The sequence below is a fragment of the Tauraco erythrolophus genome, chromosome 6 (assembly GCF_009769465.1).
Source record: "Tauraco erythrolophus isolate bTauEry1 chromosome 6, bTauEry1.pri, whole genome shotgun sequence".
NCBI lineage: Eukaryota > Metazoa > Chordata > Aves > Musophagiformes > Musophagidae > Tauraco > Tauraco erythrolophus.
In genome coordinates this window covers 68,403,791-68,423,327 of record NC_141470.1, presented here as the reverse complement: position 1 = coordinate 68,423,327, position 19,537 = coordinate 68,403,791, and the positions used below count along the sequence as shown (strand labels likewise).

The window sequence follows — 19,537 nt, the reverse complement described above, 5'->3', positions numbered from 1 at the left end:
GCTGAGAGCTTCTCCAGAGGAGACCTTCCTCTTTCCATCCTCAGGAATGATCCTTGAGATTCTTGTATGGAATAAAGCAACAGTCACGGACAAGTCTTTTGGATGAAGACTTCTGCTAAACCATTGAAGAAGCCAGTTTTAAGCCTTTACATGCACCAAATCAGAATCTCGACATCTTCAGAGAAGTTGCTTTTTCTTCTTCTAGCTGCAGACAACGCTGAGATCTTGCATTTCACACAGAGGCTGTATAGAGGCATAAGGTAGCAGACAAGACCCAGATCCCAGAAATACTAGCAGTACCAGATGAAAAACTTGCCAGTGAGGAGGACACCACATTTTACGAGTAGGAGCTTGAAGGACTGGATTAAGAACCAGCAAATGACAGAAAAGAGTGCAGTGCTAGAATCTGGCAGAGTGAACCTGGATATCTTGCACGTACTTCAGTTTATTGAAGGTATCTAAGAGGTCAACACACCAGCAGCACAACAGAGTCCTCTTCTCAGACAGAAAGTCATGATGACAGGCCATTTTGGTAAGTATAAACGTGTGTTCATGGCCAGTTGAGATCACCCACTGCTTGTTTTGCAGCTGCTACCTCAACTGGTGACAATTTTACCTAAATTTATGGAAGACGCATATACCCAGAGCAGCCACTGACCTTGCCATGACTTGGAAGGACTTAGTTTGACAATCACACCTATTTCACATTGTAAAGAATACAAAAGTAGACACAAAACCTATGTGTAAGGTGCCAAATGTGCAACAAATACAGCAAACATCTCAGAGGGCAACATTCTTCATTGCAACATGAGCCATTCCGGTACATTTCGTGCAAATAACTCCATGCCAAACAACAACATGAAAATACACTCTAAAACAAGGACTATATCCAAGATTCAAGAAACTGCATGAATCAAGTCAACACCCTTTTGCCAGGGGAAGCTAGGGTTCATATAACCTCCAATGAACTTAAAGCTATGTTTGATTCACCAGATCTAACTACAAAGATCACAAAGGAAAAAATGTATAGAAAATAGTATTATACAGAAAAATCCTCTCTCAGCTTATTTAGAGCTTCCAAGGTTAGTTTTTACCTGTCAAGTAGACAAGTGACTGAACCATCAGCTAACCCCTTAGAGATGATCTTTGTCAAAGGTGCTCTTCCCTTTCTCCTCTGCCCAGTATGAGAGAACTTTGACACAAGGGGGACTTCCAAGTCTAGGTCCCACCTTGCTTCATAGTCCTTCAGACTCAATCAATGCAGCATACAACCCACACTCTGACAGCTGACCCACAAAAGTCAACTTTGAAAATTAAGACCTATATGAAATCTAAGCACTATATTGTCTCTCCTCGTTTTTTGGTGAGCATTACTCTCTATAGAGCTTTTTAGAGCCTACTGGATATTTTCAGACCCTTAAAAAAACATTCACCTTCATCTATTTAGTTTTTAATGGAGAAAAAAATGATCTAACAGCCACACAACTCCCCCCATGACTTCGTTCCACTCATTTCATAACTCCAAGTGTTACCTCTCCCCCTTGTCAAACAAGGATAATGTTACTTACTTCGTAAGACCTTGTAAATATCTTGCAAGTCACTCCGAGGTTGCAAATACATTAGAAATGGCAGCCCTTGGCCATTCACCCCACAAGAAGCAGCATAACATCTTTATCTGACAGCTGAAAGTTAGCTCCAGTCTCCATGAGGTGAAGGCAATCAGTACTTTTGGGGCTAAATATTCAAAAAAGCGCTTACAATTTTTCAAGTCCCCAACTCAAAGAAGCTTTATTTTCAGAAAGCACTTTCTGGCTGCTTGTCCTCAGAGATTCAGCCACCAAGGTGCCTCGACCCAAATCACTACTCACTTTGATACACATTATTTAAAGAGATTTCATTACGTTGAAAGACACATGCTGCATCTCAATTCAGATATAATTTAGAATAAGATCAAGATTCACATTACACTCAGCAGAAGTCTAGCAGATGATCCACAACCAAAATTTCAAGGAAACCTATTTTTCCTCACATGCAAAAAGAGCTCTGAGTTATTTATATCTGCTACAACAAAGCAGCACCAATCTTCTCCTACACATTGAGAAACCCGGCAGTTGAGACCGAAACTGCAATTCAAGAAATTGCATTTAATCGAAAGTCACTGCTTGATTTACTGAAATCTTCTTTCCTTATGCCTGAAAGCAATCAGATAGCGCAGCAATTTATCAGTATTTCATTGTTACAGCTAGAAAGCCCAGGCCATCTAATGCTCCTGAATCTGAACATATTTTACGGGTATACTTTGACAGGGAAGGTGAACAGATATATGCTGGCCTAACTTATCCAAACCTGGTACCAGCAGCAAGGACAACAAATCCTTTACACAGTACAATGCAACCTCACACGAGTGCAAAGTTACCCCACACGAGAGGAAGGGAAGGTAGGACTCATGTAACTCCCGTTCTTTGTCTCACACAGCAATTATCAGCTATCAAGCAGGGATCCACTAAGACCCTCCAAATCTAGAGGGATCAAAAGCAGCATTTCCCATTCAACTTCTGTATATCTTCATAAATCTCACTCTTATGGAGACGCCACGGTCTTAGGCAGTGAGACCATGTCCTCTCCAGAATGGAAAGCAGCAGGGTGCTGCCACAACTTGCCACATGCAAATGGAAAAGCAACTATGCACAAAAAAGGTACCATAATACATCTCCAGAGCGAAGGAGGAGTGATGCTGCCTGAGTTGGATTGACTGATTTTAGATGTCAACCTCAGGATGAGAAAAATAGTGCCCTGGAACTACCTGTATCTCCCTGTGTCCCTGGGAAGGACAACCATCCTGAGCAGAGATGTTTATACTGGGTCAGACTTCTTACCAGACTGCTTTACCTGACCTTCTTTTAACCTGACTACTTGATGCAAGAGGTTGCAACGGATATTGGTAACTCACTGTGTAGAGAAGCCTTATTCAGCTTCTAGAAGCCTGACACAGTCAACTCCAAGCATGAACATGGTCCATGGTTTTAGCATAGACGAATCACAGGTTGAGAATGAATCTACAGTTTGGGCATCATTCAAAATTTTTAGGGAATGCTACTGGAAGAGATTGGGAAAAAAATAACAAATAGGAAAAAACTTGCCAGACTGTCAGACCTTGCTGCTAGAAATGTTCCTTGATTTCTTGGAGCTTATAAACGAGTGTCAAAGCAACACTCAGTCCTATGGGATTGACAAAGGCAGGAAGGGAGAACTGGAAAGGACCACATATCATTGTATCAAGCACGTCTAAATGAGCCAAATCCATCCTGATGACTTTTCGTTATTGAATTAAAACAAACCCCAGCTCTTTCCCACTTTTTAAGATTATTTTTAGTTTCTTACTCTGTTTCAACAAATCTTTTCCTTGCCTTGCAAATGTGGATGCTTTGTAGCATAGGAGACAAAGTAATTTCTCTGCACATGAAGACCAAAGAGAAACTGGCAAGGAAATTCTGTGGCTTTCCATGTGTTCCTGACAAAGTCTGTCCTTATCTTGAATTAATTATTATATACTTATACAATCATAGAATGGTTTGAGTTGGAAGGGACCTCAAAGATCATCTAGTTTCAACCCCAGTCTATTATTCCAGTGTACTTGAATTTAGCAAGGTGGTCATGTTTGTGACTATCATAAACCCTATAATTAATATCACTGAAGTCCATGCCTTTTCACATTCCTGAGCATCCCTCTGAATTCCGGCAGTGGGAGGAGGTGACCACCATGCACTGCTGCCGCCGTGTCGATTCAAACCAGGACCCAGCAGCACATGCCTTATCCTGACAACTATTTTCCCCAACCATCTGTAAACTACACGTAGTGCCCTTGCCCCTTGCCTCTCTGAAAGATGCGATCTGTGATGTGTTTTTTTGTTCATACACAGACTTCCCTATGCAGCTCACGCAGTGAGAAAACATGTCCTTGCCTCAGCTAGAAAAATCACTCCTATTCTGCAGGGGGCTTGGAGAGAAGGGATTATGCTTTGAGGTTCAAGAATAATTATTTCAGATTATTTTTCTGTATATGAAATATTTAGCATGCGACAGCAGTGTTTCGAATACAAAAAATCCATGTCATTTTATTAGGGACAACTCTTCTGGTCTCAAAGTTGTTGCTAAAAATGGATCGAATGGACTGCCACTAAAATACTCAATGCAACATAAAAATGCAGCCCTGGAAGAGATTTTTATGGCCAGGTCATTACGGAATTGCTTCTTTCTTTTTCCTTTATTTTTTAACCAACTGCCCTGATGGAAATTTTGAATCTCTCAAACAGGTAATTAAATTCCCTTCTGAAAGCCATCCGTGCATTCGCATGCTGGATTACCAACACGAAGTGTTTGCTTATTTGGAGACAGTAACATCACATCTGGCTTGCTGCTATGTGCCAAAATGCATACTCTTTTTTCATTGCACAACTTAATCAACAGTTAAATAAGTAATGTTAATGAGCTGGACAGTTTCTTTGTATGAGGTTCCCAAAGCTCTGCAGAGGAGTGGTCACCTCTGGCTACCACTGCAGTCAAGAGAGAGACCAGCTTTTCCAAAAACCCAGTCAAGGCATCTACAATCTGCCTTTTACTCATGCAGTATTAAAATATGCTTATTTTACCGTGTCCTCAAAAGCTCAGCTACTAATATGTCATCGGTTTCGCATCGACAAAATGATGTCTTCATGCCACTGCCGCAGAAACAATTGCTGGGTTTTGACAGATGGATGGAGGTAGAAGCCAGTCTGGTGTTATGCGGAAAGTACGTCAATCGAACGTTCCTGCTAAATTGGGCCCCGGTGAAAGAACCGGCAACGTTTCCTTTACCCTGCAACGTTACCTGTCAGCGTGAGCATCCGCGGCGACGACGGACTCGCTCACACATCACAAGCCCGTTGTTTCCAGCAGCTGGTATGTGCACTCGTGCTGGTAACAGTCAGGTCACGATCGCGAGGGCTGGAGACTTCTGTGATGAAATTCTGGTCTTAGTGTCACGCAGCGAAGAGAAGACGACGTGAATTTTGCGGCTAGGGAAACATTGGATGCACATGGCCCTGCAGGAAAGGGTACTGAGTTGCACTGCTGTTGGCGAAGAGAGCTTGCTCTGCCCGTTTTATGACAATAAAACCTCATTAGGTTGGATTATCCATGTCTTTAATTGGATTGTTTGCCTCTGTTAGCACACGACTGGAGGCACGGCTACCCAACACTATCAATTCAACGGGGAGTTAGGACCACAGCTTATTTTATTTCAGCCAAAAAGACCGCCTGTAAAATCAAATCCTGCCCTTCCTTATGCTGGTGTAAACCCACAGCAACTCAATACAATCAGCAAAGCTGTCCTGGGCATACACTAAAGTACCTGAAGAGAACAGTTGACCCAGGAAGTTAAAATTCAAGGGAAAATTCTCCCCAACTTTTAATTAGTTCAGAACCAGCAGTTTGACTCAAGACATGAAGCTGTAGTTACATTTGCTAAAACCAAGCAAACCCACAATGGGGAGGGTGTCTGTGCAGACAGTGTGCTACTCAGGTTTGAGGAACAAGCATTTCTTGTTCAGTGAAGAAAAAGCATTTCATCGTGTCTCAGACATTTGGAGATGATGTTCTCCATTGAAACACATCCTTCCAAGACACTGCATCGGTCTCTGTGTATTAGAGTTATGCATATATGAGTAGAGCCCTGCTCATTTACTATTTGCTTGTTTTGGAAGTTTTTGTGTCTGAAGGGGATGAGAAGGTTACAACAGGGGTTTTTTTTTGTCCTAGGGGAAAACAAGCTTTTCAGATTTTAATGAAAACCAAATGACTCAGTGATGGTGTACAGCATTTCTCTTGTACTATGATTAACTATTGTCAAGAGTAGAAAGAAAAAAGCAGATATTTTTGTTGTAGTTTAACAGTGACATCCATCAGCAATTTCTGCCAATTATCCCTTCAGTGTCTTGTACACAGCCGTTCACTTCAAATCAGCAGACACCAACCTCACTCACAATTAGAAACTTCAACAGTTTCCACGTGTCCTCCTATCCTTGCTATAAAGTGAACAAAGAGGCAGCACAGGGAGTAAATGACTTAAATTTCACATCCTGTAACTAAATTAGTGCCCAGTCAAAGGATGTTGCACTCTACACACCCTTGCACCTTTATTACCCTTCCAGATCATAGAATCATAGAATGGTTTGGGTTGGAAGGGACCTTAAAGATCATCTAGTTCCAGCCCCGCTGCCATGGGCAAAGAAATCCTCCACTACACCAGGTTGCCCAAAGCCTCATCTAACCTGGCCTTGAACACTTCCAGGGGTGGGGCATCCACAACTTCTCTGGGCAACCTGTTCCAGTGCCTCGCCACCCTCAACGTAAAAAATTTCTTCCTTACTTGAAATCTCCCCTCTTTCAGTTCAAATCCATTGCCCCTTGTCCTTTCACTACTCGCCCTTGTAAAGATGAGCAGTTCCAGCCTGTGAAGGAAGGAAATCCAGGTTAGACAGTCAAAAAAAATCCTCCTTGTACGTACCAGTCATGCCTCGTGTTTTGGTATCGAATCTCACCATGCAGCTTCCCACCTCCCACCGCTCTGACCACTGCCAACGCACTGCGCTCCAGATCGGAACTGACACTGCGACGGCAGTGCCGCAGTCTCTCTCCCTGTTGCACCACCCAACATCTGGGGAAAGACCACTTTCACATCCCGCATCACGCACAGGGAGGAAAGCTCTGACTACTGTGATCATTAAGTGTCTGAAAAATGGTCTCACAGCAGAGACAACTGACAGAGATACCTGTCAGCGATGGTCAGGGTGTATCTGACTCTGCCTTAGTGGTGTGATGACACAGGTAACTTCCTGAAGTCACCTTCCATCCCTGCATCTCCTTGGCTTTGTGATGGTAACAGTGTTGGGACCTAGTCCCAAGGCGCTAACTTCTCCTGATTTAAGATCCAGACAGCTGAACAATAAGGCCATGAACCTTGACCCCACTTACAACTAAGACCTGGAAAAGAAGCACAACAATATAAACTAATATATAAACCACAAGAAAACCTGACAATAACTGGATAGACAGAGGATGCATCATTAAATCAAAGAGAAAAGATGCACCCAACTCAATATTGCCAGCCGCAATATTGTACATCAGTTTTGGGCCAAATAAATACGAAGAGCTAATGAGAAGGAGTTGAATGCATCTGCATCTAACACTATGAGATCTGGCAACTTAAGGAATTCTGAATTAAATTAAAACCACCAGAATCGGGCAGGATGATCAGTGTATGGCCCACAGAAGATGTTTCTGGACTGCACGGACAATTTGGAAGTTACATCATGCTGTTGTCCCAGGGCCCGATACGATCTGTTAGATGAAATCTGCAGTCAGAACATCAGTGACATCTGTTCATATAAAGTTCAAGGTCTGTCAAAGGCCCCAGCAAGAGAAGATACAGCATTTGCACACATTGGAATGGAAAGACGGTGAGATCTGTACACAAAGTACACTCAAATGCATCACCTTGCTGTTAGGAGGTGTAGCAGTAGTAAATACTGAGATTTAATACACATATATTGAATAGTCAAGGAGCTTCCATTTATGCTCCATACAGCCAGGTCATATGAGTAGATATATATATGATTATTCACCTTTTGCAGATAAGGACAGTGGGAAATAGTTGCTAAATAAGTTGCACAAAGGCATCTATTCACGCAGTGGTGGATTCTCAGCTCCCAGATCCCCACAGCAGGCTGCTGATCGCTTAGACTGGGGTTCCCATATTAATTGCCATATGCTTGATGCCTTGGCTTCTGCACGCAAACCTGAAAAACACACCTGCAAGTCTGTACATCCATCTTTCTGTACATCAGCTACATGTTTTTTTTATGAAGAACCTGCTCTGAGATGCATCCTTTCTGGGCAAACCAGGGAATACGATGTGCATGGTCTGCATCCAATGCTGTGTCCTAAAACCTCCAACGGGGGACTGCAGCACAAAATGAATCCAGGCTGCAACATCCGCTAGGTTCAACAGCTGCAACCATTTAAAAAAAAAAAAATTTAAAAAAAAAGCCTTTTGCAGGAAGCCTATAAAGGCTTTGCTGGCTGTAAGAAACCTGCAGACTGCCTTTTTGGGAGCCCTGAGGCATGAACGTGATGGCCAGCTATCTCTGCAGGACTTCTCAACTTGTTTCTTATTGAAGAAAACAGCTCTTCTTTGTATTGCTCTGGATCGAGACCCTTCCTCAAAACACAGAAAGACAATTATTAAGAAACCCAGATTTTTGTTCAAATCTGTGTTCCATTTGTTCAGCCACCTATATTTTACTGACAGTATGTTTTTTCCTGGGCTTTTTTTCCTCCTTACTCACTTTAAACCAGGAAGATTTTTTTCCTCATTCTCATTTCAGCATAACTCAAACAAATACTGCACTGTCTCTGTTTAAGCACTGACTAGGAATTCCATTGATTTGACACAAAAAATAACGCACCAGCACCTGCATGAGGGTGTCAGAACAAATCTTGGAAGAAACTTTTTCTGAGAACATCTGTAGTGGATCTGGCAGCTAGAGAGAACAATGATGTATTCTGAAACACACTGGCTACATGTATTTTAAAGTTACTGGGTGTGACATAATATATTTCGAATTTGAAGGAATGTAGAAGAAAGTGCTGCACATGAAATATGTTGGAATCAAAACTCAACTTCTACACAAAACAATCTATATTACTGTACCAAAAAAAAAAAAAGATTGAAAATAGTTATTTGCAGTGGAATATTTTGGACTGAATTCCACTGTTGTAAAACGTTGCTGGCAACCTCATTAGCCTTGAAGAACAAACGAAAACTGTGTCAAAATCTCACACTTAGGTGTGACAACTCTGCAGTTAGAAAACACTGACCTCCAGTAAGGGTATGAACATCTGCTCCTTCAGCACAGAACTCTTCCCTTGCAAAGAGCCTCTGCTTATTGCTCCTTCCTTACCCATCTGGACACTGTGTCCAGAACTGAGCCTGGGAAGGGCAGGATGAGGCACAAAAACACCTTCCCTCCAACCCACCTAACTTGCAAAGAAGTTGCATGAAAGATTGTCAGTCCCCTCCACACCGTGAACGTCCTAAAGGGCAACTTTCTGTCTAAGTGCTGCTGGCGAAAGCCAAGTCGAGCTGCCCCGGTGCTGCAGAGGAAGAGCAGGGTAGTGAAGAGGCATCCAGAAGTATGTCCGCACCCCAGTGTCCGGCCAAGCTATGCCCACGCCAGCAAACGACTCCAGATCACATGGACTGATCCATTCCCCACTGCAGTTCCTGGGAACACCAACTGATTTGAGTAGGGCCATGAAGACAATCTGAGGGCTGGAGCACCTCTCCTATGAAGACAGGCTGAGAGAGTTGGGGCTGTTCAGCCTGGAGAAGAGAAGGCTCCAGGGACACCTTCCAGCAGCCCCCTTTCCAGGGGCTACAAGAAAGCTGGAGAGGGACTTTGGACAAGGGCGTGTAGTGACAGGACAAGGGGTGATGGCTTTAAACTGAAAGAGGGGAGATTTCGATTAGATATAAGGACGAAATTTTTTACAATGAGGGTGCTGAAACACTGGAGCAGGTTGTCCAGAGGAGTTGTGGCTTCCCCATCCCTGGAGGTGTCCAAGGCCAGGTTGGATGAGGCTTTGAGCAACGTGTTGTAGTGGAAAGTGTCCCTGCCTGTGGCAAGAGGGGTTGGAACTAGATGGTCTTGAAGGTCCCTTCCAACCTAAACCATTCTATGATTCTATGACTTTAGTGAGCTTTGGCTTAGCCTCTGAGGAGGACGATGGGGGTACTTCCACAACAGACTATTCTGGGAGGATGAGGGAGCTGGACTGTCAGATGTTTTTATTCAGGTGAAGCCAACACATACCTGTCTGAGGGAACAGCCCCAAAGGGACTTAAAAGCCTTTGTCCCCTCATTGCATCTCCAGAGCATGGACTTTCTTTTAAATTTTGCTTACATAAAGAGTCCCTATGAGATCACCTCAGTAACAACTTCTGGATGAGTCCCTCAAACACACATTCAGAGGGATATCCTCTGCTGCAACAGGTCTACATGACTGTCCTTTTCCCCAGATGTGCTTGACTCAACACCAACTCAAGCCAATCACAGGATTCATTGCCCTGGGGTCAGACTCGCTCTTCACCACTCCAGCACTGACTGAGCAACAGATAAACACAAATTATTCGATTCAAAGCTGCACACCATCTCATTAAACTCTGTTACAAACTTTGTAATTAATTATACCAGACGCGTCGCCAATAGTTTCAAAGTTTATACACTTTACTCCAAAATCAAAGGTTATGAATCTCTATAAAAAAAATCCTTTCAAAACGAATCTCATCATTGCTCAAATTTAGTGACATTTCCAAAAAGAAACAGACATTCTGAGTTAAACTCTCATTCTACTTTCATTGCAGTAAATCAAGAATAGCCTCAATGAAAGCCATGAGGGTGCTTTGACATAAAGTTGTTGTGAAAGGAGTTTAGACCCAGCACACTCTAGAAATCCCTCTTGTGCATCTCATTATTAAATAATTATGATCTAGCTTCTACTTTCAAGAAACACTGCAATAAATCCAGGCTGGTTCACGGGTCTCCTAAGATCCAAGTGCAAACGCAATCAGCACACTGCCACACAACTCGGTATCGAATTGCTTGTATTTATCTCCTACACAAACTATGGCCTCTCCCCTTTGATGGGTGCCTCCAGAGAGTGATTCATTCCAGCTCCCTCAGATACCAATCTTGGGAGATGAATCACCTCTCAGAGGTGTCCAGCTCTCCTGCTGACTCCAGGAAGCTCAGACAACTTTGTTAGCACTTACCGAGGCTTACCTTTAGATACACATGGATGAGCCCAAACCTGACCGTCTCGGGCTCAGTCCATGGCAGCAGCACTGCGGCACACACTTTAAGCACACACTTCAATTTCCTTGCCTGACTTAGAGTCTAATTAAGCACATTTGAGGAAGGGTGGGTTAAAAGAACACTCTAAGTAAGCAGCTGAGGCAAAAGTGAGTATTTATCACTGTCATGTTGCATTTTATAACCCCTGGAGATACTTCTCACTGTTTTCTCCACTGCCCTTGGAGTAATAGCTCCGACAGGTCTCACTCCTGCCTTTCCGTGATGGCACATTTGGGATAAGTCTCCGCCACGCAGTGTCCGTACGACCCACCTGGCTCAGGCACTCACGTACATACAGTCCTCTCGCTGTAGCTGATGCCGTGCTGGGGCGCAAGGGCTGGCCAGACCGAGATGAAGACACGTTCTCAAAAGTATTGGGGGTTGTGGGTTTCAGCTTGATACACACCTCACATCTTCCAGAATCGCTCAGCCCACACATCGATCCTTCTTGTCGGCCGTCTCTGCTCTATTTCTTTCCACGTGAGCAGAGTTTTCTAACCAGTGACCTGCAAACATCTGGGTACCTGTTTACTACTGAAGGAGTCGTCTTGCCTGGATTTTACTCCACTATCCAGGAGTCAGCATTTTCTGTGGTTCTACCACGAGACATCTAGGAAGCCTCAAACTCCAACAGCTTGAAAACTGCCAATGTTGAGTGTGCTGCTGCCCCTTCCCTCCTCCTAGCACACAGGCCCAGAGCCCAAGTTGCTGTGGCATCTCTTCCTTGTGCCCTCCTCATGCCTGGGAAGGAAAGGGGGGACAGGCACGGTGCTCTTGGGAAGCTGGCTGCCCTACCCCATTAGGATTCTTTGGGAATCCCTGCTAACATCTTTGCTCATCTGTAAAACTGGCTGCACACATTCACGTTTAATGTATGGGTCCAGCATTAGTTCAGCTCGGCCAGCTTCATCCCTAGCAAGACTCTTTCCATTTTCAGCCTGTTGGCTATGACAAGTGCTGTCATGTAGTCACTTCCAGTCTATTGCCCTTTCTTCCTATGACGACTGGATTCACCCTCCCTGAGGAAACAGGCAATGCAATATTTGATACTGCTGCTGCAGCCCAGCATAGGGAGAAGGATAAGACTGGACTGAAGAGAGGTATCTGACAGCACTTGGACTGGTTAAGTTGGAGGTAACCAAAGCTTGTGGGTTGTCTTACACCCTACGGGGTAGGGACACCTCTGCGTTCCCTGCCTGGCGTAACATGAGCCCAGTCTGTGCCAGGAGCTCTCAGGGAATAAAGAGCAGCAAATCACCCCGTTAACCAGCACAGCAAGCCAGCTCACCTGGCTGTAACGCTGCTCCTTTAAAAATAGGTGAGCGTATGAAATCACATTTTCACACATCCTAAAATCTGGTGCTGTGCAACAGCAATGGACCGACAAAAGCAGTCACGTCTATCAGCTCCTTCAACCTTCTCTAACGCATTTCTTCCTCAAGAAAGAAACACCAGGTAACTACTAAACCTGCAGAATATTCAATATCACACATATACTCCCAAGAAAAATGACACAAACTACAGCCTGCTCTATCAAAACCCAGCCCCATTTGTAATTTAAACCAGTCCAACCCAGGTAGATTGAAGAACTGGACGTCACGCTCTGCTGACAAGCATTGGACCGTGTCTCTTGCTTTGTTTTTATCCTGGACGTAGCGCTGGATTTAACTGGCAAAAAGGAATCACACTTTCTTTGTTGGTCGGTATAACAAAGCTCAAACCAGAGACAGCACCCACCTTTCAACTTTACGGCTCGAGTGTTCTTAACAATGCACCACACCTGGGGGGAAAAGAATTCATCCTTGGCAGAACAACCAACTTTGGAAAGCACCACTCAGCTCTTTAAAACCTCTGACACTGAATATAATAAACTTGCAACGGTGCAGTTAAAGCCCGAGATTTCTACAGACATTTAAAACAAAAACTTGAACCTGGACATTAGGAGTAATTTTAGACAGCTTGCCTTTCGACCTTTGATTTATACCGCACATATATACCTGCTGGATATTTTCAGCATGCCGAGCTTTGTATCTGCATCACAGCTATTGGCACAGTCATATCTCACGCTGGACATCACCATCACATCTCCAGTCGGCACTAAAATGTGATGTGAAGTTGGTATGGACTCTGCAAGGAATGAGGCTGTCATGTCCAATTGAGAGCACACGACAGATTTCCCAACTTCTATCTTGTGGGTTTTGCATTAAGGAATTTACTTTAGAGCTGATGCTTCTGAAAACAAGGGAGGAAAACACAGTTTAAGGGAATAATTGCTATCTCAAGCAAGCACAAAAAAGTTGGTGCCTCTGTCTTTAAAGCAAAAAAATAGATAAATTTAGAGCATAATATTAAAACACTACAGAAATGTGGATAACATTACATGGACTTAATTTCACATCATTTTAAAAGCCAGCATTGAAGTACAACAACTTTATCAATTGTTCACATTTCAACCTTAGTTTCTTCATTGGAAATCAGTTACACAGCAGTTGAACACAAGCTACAGAAATTTAACTGTGCTTATCCCAGATGATATTAAAGTCTTAAAAATGCTATCCAAGCATTAGTTACTTTAAAAATACACATACACACACACACACACACATATTCATGTCGCTTTGCATGGAACAGAGTCGGAGGAGCATGCAAAGTCAATTCCTGCCCAGGGTTAGATATACAGGAAAAAAAGCATTTACCGTCTGGCACGGGCGAATTTAATTCAGAAACATTGTAAGATGGTAATGGTGCCACTCTTGCCGAATGTTTCTTCATCCTTTGAAATTGCTCTCCTACTCACAACTCACTTCGTCTTTAGTCTGCATTGCTCCTGGTCCCGAGTACTATAGTAAACACTCGGCTATGGCTGGTGCCTCGATGTTGTGCTGGAGATGCTGCAGTAGGACTATGAGTACTGATTTGCTGTTTCCCTGGGAAACCATTTGCAACACATTCAAACAATGCTTGACCTCTGCTAACACTTTTCTTTCATTCCATTGTTAAGCCCAGCAGATAAAACATAAACATATTAGCTATCGTGCTTCGCAAACTTGAAAGCGCGGCAGCCCCTTTGCACGAAAGGAAGGATTTCATCAAATATCTGTGCCGTGGAAGCAAAGCAGACGGGAGATTTCTCCGGCAAATGCAAGGGGATTATGCAACGCAATTTTCTAGTTCCTTACGCTGGGACAATATACGGATGATTACAGTAATTATTTTAAATAAACTTTGAAGAATGGAACTCTTATAGAGGCGCTAAATCAGGAATGCCTGGGGCAAAAGAGTCGGTAACATTCAGCTCTGCATCTGATAACGAAGCAGTGGTGTTGCAGGAGTCTCTTCTCTTTTAATGCCCTACAAAAATCATCACAACCAGGAGATATATATAGGCCACAGTTGGTCTACATTTCTTCCTTACTTCCCTTGAGGCAGCTAGGGCAGTTTTTTCCCCTCTTTCCCTGACATCTCTCTCTTCTCCTCCCTTTTTATTATTATTATTTACATTAGTGGAAGTAGTTCGCTTGGAGCAATGAGAAAGTTTCACTGAGCAAACCAGTGACAGGTCATACAATTTTTGCAGCTCTTGGAAAACCCAGTTCACTTGCGTAACCTGGCACTGTGCTGGGGGTTTTATTTACCAGGAGGTGTTTACCATCATCTCCTAAGGGTCCTGGCTTCAGAGCTCTTCACCAAGAGAACTAGTTTTCACCAAGAATTTTTAGACAGAAAGCTTTCTCATTGATAATCAAGGTATTTGCTATAGGAATTATGGGAAATACAAAGGAAAAGGACAGAAAGGCAGCTTAGCTCTATTGGAATCTGCCAGCAAAGCTGTCAAATTTTTAAGGGCCACAAGTATGTACCTTTCACCTGTCTTTGTGCCTTTGATAGCAACTGAATGCACGGATTCCTGGTCTGGGGCTTGGTCCTCCATCCACTACTGTTCCACCAAACAGGGAGAAGTTACGGTCATAAGGAAGGCCATAAAGTGATTTGAAAAGTATGAAGAATCACCAACCTAGAAGCAGCCTTCCTAAAGCAGCCTGCAGGGATCTCATGTGTTTTACGCAGTAACAAGCACTGTGATGGGGTATGTGTGCAAGAACTGTTCCCTTCACGCACCTGTGAGAAGCCAGGACATATGGAGGAGCAGAGGGGAAGAAGGAGAATCCTTGTTGGATCATTCTCCGGATGCAGCCACAGAAGAGCCCAGCACATGCGGAGAACTGAGCTATGTAATCCTAACTGATGAGGCAGCCCATGACTCCATCATACCCAGAAGGGGTAGGAAAGGACCCTTAGGTCTTTGGGGCAACCAAGCCAGCAGCATAGGACATTATCCTAAAAGCATGACCTTGCCCTGCACATTCCTTCAATGCTGATCTCTTATTCCTCTTTGGAAGACTGAGTGGCCTGCACTCTATTATTAAGGTGTTGTGACACAGTAAGGAAGAGACAGTGGTTAACTCTATGGAAGGGAAGGAGAAAGGAGAAAGCACCTCATCACCTGCTCTCCCAAGGCCATCCCATCTCAGTGTCAAGTACCTGGGACACATTACAGAAGGCGTACAGGGAAAAAAATGGTTACAGAAGTCTGTAACTCAGGCATGTCCTCTCCTGGAAAGCCTGGAGCTCTCCTGTAGGATCTTTGTTATATCCCCTGTGACTGATAAGGCTCTCCACAGTGACAAGTCTTTTCCAAAGCATCACACTGGATCACATAAAGCTAATGGGCTTTTAGTGCTTATCTGCATGCAGAGGATTTCCAGCCCTGTGTAACAACCACTATTCCAAAGAAAATGATCTTCCTAATTTGCAGAAGGAATTTTATTCTCCCCTCCAAAGTGCTGAGACTCAGCAGACTTTATGATAGAGTAATCACCAGTCAAGTAATTGCTGGCTCCACAATCACAGGCTATCTATTAATACATGTCTAGTCCTTGAGCATTTATATAATATAAACAACATAATAATATAACACAGAGATTGTTTTTAGAAAACCATTTCTGCAAATAGGAGCCTATAATGGAATCATTAACGAACCTTAACAATGGGGAGGATGAAACGCATGAGACAATGTCAAGCAATTTGAGACGTTTCTTTCAGACAATTTCAACATTAACGGCAGGACGTGACTGCAGCTAAAAGTTGCTGCATTTTCTTTCAAAGGGAAATCAGCCATCGTTTTAACACTGGAACTCAGAAGCCCTACTCGAATCCACGAAGCACCTTTTCAAACACCTACCTCAGTGATCTCCGCTTTGTGCAACAGTTACAAGAGAAAAGAGGTAGATACAAAAACTGTTTTAAAAATATGTGTGATTGGTACCTATAACTCCCATCAAAGATTGCAGCTTGAAAAGCATCAGCTTCTCTGGCTACACAAGCAAGAGCTTTGGCCATCTGTTTCTGCTCCTACTACGAACAGCTGATTGCATTGCTGTATGAGATGCTCTTCATATAGGTCCTCTGATCCTTCCTAGGTACTCTCTATCTCCACTCAAAGTGTGCTTAAGAAAAAAACAAAATAATACGGAGTGGAAGTGACAGAAGTAAGCTCTGTCGCTCTCTCCTGAGGTTCATTAGACACAAATCCATCCTCAAGTGGAATGTGATGTCCAAATTTACCAGGATGGAATGATAGTTACTCCACAGACTCAAAGTCAATGTGAAATCTATGGTCCTGTGCCATCCTATTCACCCTATGTTTATGCAAGGCATCGCAGTGGGAAAATATGTAGTGGAGGGTGTCCCTGCCCATGGCAGGGGCGTTGGAACTAGATGATCTTTGAGGTCCCTTCCAACCTTAACCATTCTATGATAACATGGTTTGTTTTCCCCCAAAATCAAGAGTAAATTAATTTCCAGGTACCTTTAAAACAGATTTTCATACATTGCTGTTTGAATCAAGTTCCGCGCTTTCTGTCTGCAACAGGTTAAAGTTTTCTTTATCCGCAGGGAGCGGAAGCTGTGTGAAACCTGGAAATCTGGCTCACGACTTCTCCGACCGTGAGCCTCAGATCACCGTCAGCCACTGCCGAGCTGCGGCAATCCAATCCAATCCAATCCAATCCAATCCAACCCGATGCTCCGCACAATCAATCTACATATTCAATCATTTTCACTCAGGGAGTCCCTGTTTGTCAAGGAAAGATGCAATACGAATTCGAGCAGTGTAAATTACACAGTGTGGAACTATACAGTGTGAATGGTAAGCCAGGCTGCAGGCTTGCAACCTCCACATCTGTTCCGAGTTAGGGCAAACACTTAAGATACTAACCCAATGCTCTCAAGCCAGATGAAGCATCCACTCCCTTCCATCAGTTTTATTGTAAAAGATAATCATTGAATGAGACATGTCTTGGCAGAGGTTCCTCATCCCCAGCCAAGAGTCCCAGCAGTCAGAGGCCTCTGAACCGTATCCAGATTGCTTCCCACCACCCTCCGTGCTCGGGCACGGCCACGGCGCACGCTGCCTGCAGCAGTCTCTGTCCCCTGGCTCAGTAAATATTAATCCAGACGAGAGCACGGGGAAGCTGTGAGTTTGCTGACTCACTACCCAGACGGCAAACCAGTGCTGGAAGCACAGTCAGAATTAGAGAGTGCTGAATCACACCCACCACCAAGTACTCCACGCTCACAGCAGAAAGGGACCGACGCCATCAAAACACACGCTGTCCTCTTGGCTTACAACATCTCTGTTTGCAGTAGTCAATCACACATATTGAAGGGACCTACTGCGAAAGTAAAGGCTATTTACTCTTCGTCACTGAAGTTGCAACCTGCTTCACTGAAGTTGCAAGAAGCTGTAGAACTCTGGGTAACCACAGGTTTATCTGAAGTGTCAGCCCCGCACACACGGATGTTTGCTTGCAACAAACTGAGCTCCAGCCACAGATGTACTTGGTTTCTGCTGACAAAACCGGCAAGCAAGAGTAAAATCATTTGGAGGTTTAGCTCATGGTAGAATATAAAGGACAAGGTCCCCATGAAGGACACTACACCGTCTCGCGTCGCTAGTTGGTTACGGTGTCTATAGTCCTAATCAATGAACAAATCGAGCTACGTCAGGTTCAGTTTGGGGAGCTTTTTGCTCTATGGGAAACAACTAACAACCAAAATTAAAATATTAAAATAATCCCGATAGGGAGTGGCAGAATATCTGATCCAGAGAAGATGACAAGTGTGCTATTGTCCCAGCGAGACGGAATCATCTCAGCTAAAGGTAAACAGCTGCACAAATACATAAAACCCCGAATTTCCGCATTGATAATGGATTGACCTCACTTGGCTTTGGACATCAAAGTCTGAACCAGCTCTATCAAAATCTTTTTAAAGGTGAGTGGTGGGAAAGTGGTATCCCTAGAAGACACCTCACCTGGCCTCTCTTGGATGTCTATTGTAAACTGTGATTAGTAGCTCTCTGAAGGCACCCACCTCTTCCCACTGACTAACAATGGTGGGGAGGTACTTGGTCACACCTGGTGATCTGGCTTTTAGGCACCCTAGTTAGGGCAGATGCTCCCAATGGGAAACACCTTGTGTGAACACCTGATAAAGACAAGAAAGGACTTTCTTTGACTCTAATCAATTTTGGAGCAATGTTCCGATCCAAAACTGTAGTCTTTGTTTGCTTTGAACACAAGATTTGTACGAAATCCACTTTGCATACGTCCCTGCAGCCAATAGGTCAGTCCATTTCCAATTATTAGACTATAAGACTCTCATAAACACCATTTTTATTGGCTCTTCCAGGCTGAGCATGTGTTTTAAGATGACAAGCTAAAAGGCCATTATCAAGCTCATTTTATCCTGTTGGAATATAAATTAGATGGAAGATGCAGAAGAGACAGTCAGTGATGTCAAAACAGACGTACCTACACAAGGGATTTTTACGTACAGCGAAGCCAAGGCTTTAGTTTGAACTTCTACCTTGCTTCTAGCAAAACCAGAAGCATACAGCAAATGTTACTCGATTCAAACAACAAACTAAAAAAAAAAAACTTTCAAGGCTCACGGAAAAAAGAACTGTATATCTCACTGCTGTGCCCAGTCATGCCATATGGATTTTGAAGAGTCAAATCCCGAATTCCTTACTCTGGCTCTGTTGGATATCCCTGCTCAGCAACCCAGAATATCAGCTCTGTTCTACTAAGCATCCCAGTAACATCTACCAGGCAGGTCATGGTCCTTCAGCCCCACCAGCGTATGCTCACACATCCTGCAGTGTGGACAAGACTGCACACACCTTTTCCCTCTGCGCTGTCTGCAGGAGAGACAACTGTCTCTGCACATCCAGTGGCTACATGACCAAAAACATGACTCCACCACAGAGATATGGCAATTAATCATTCCCCAAGTGTAAATTAACCAGCATCCACAAGCCCATACTTAGGTGGTGAACACCGCAGTCATACACCGCGGGAGAAGCAAGGCAGCCCCGACTCAGAGTGCTTAGAAGGTCCCTCTCACTTGTTTAAAGCAATGGTGTTCTCCATCACCTTCTGATGGATGGCATAAAAATTACCACATCAGCAATGGCGAGTTCCTGCCTGTCTTCTCCAGATCTTCTGTCCAAAGAGCTGGAG

The 19,537-nt window shown here is 43.8% G+C and overlaps 1 protein-coding gene across 2 annotated transcripts in view; it reads right to left on the bottom strand.

Moving 5' to 3' along the window:
• SLC35F4 (solute carrier family 35 member F4) overlaps positions 1–19,537 on the bottom strand; it is a 137,571-nt gene that overhangs the window by 27,045 nt on the left and 90,989 nt on the right. The window lies entirely within an intron of this gene.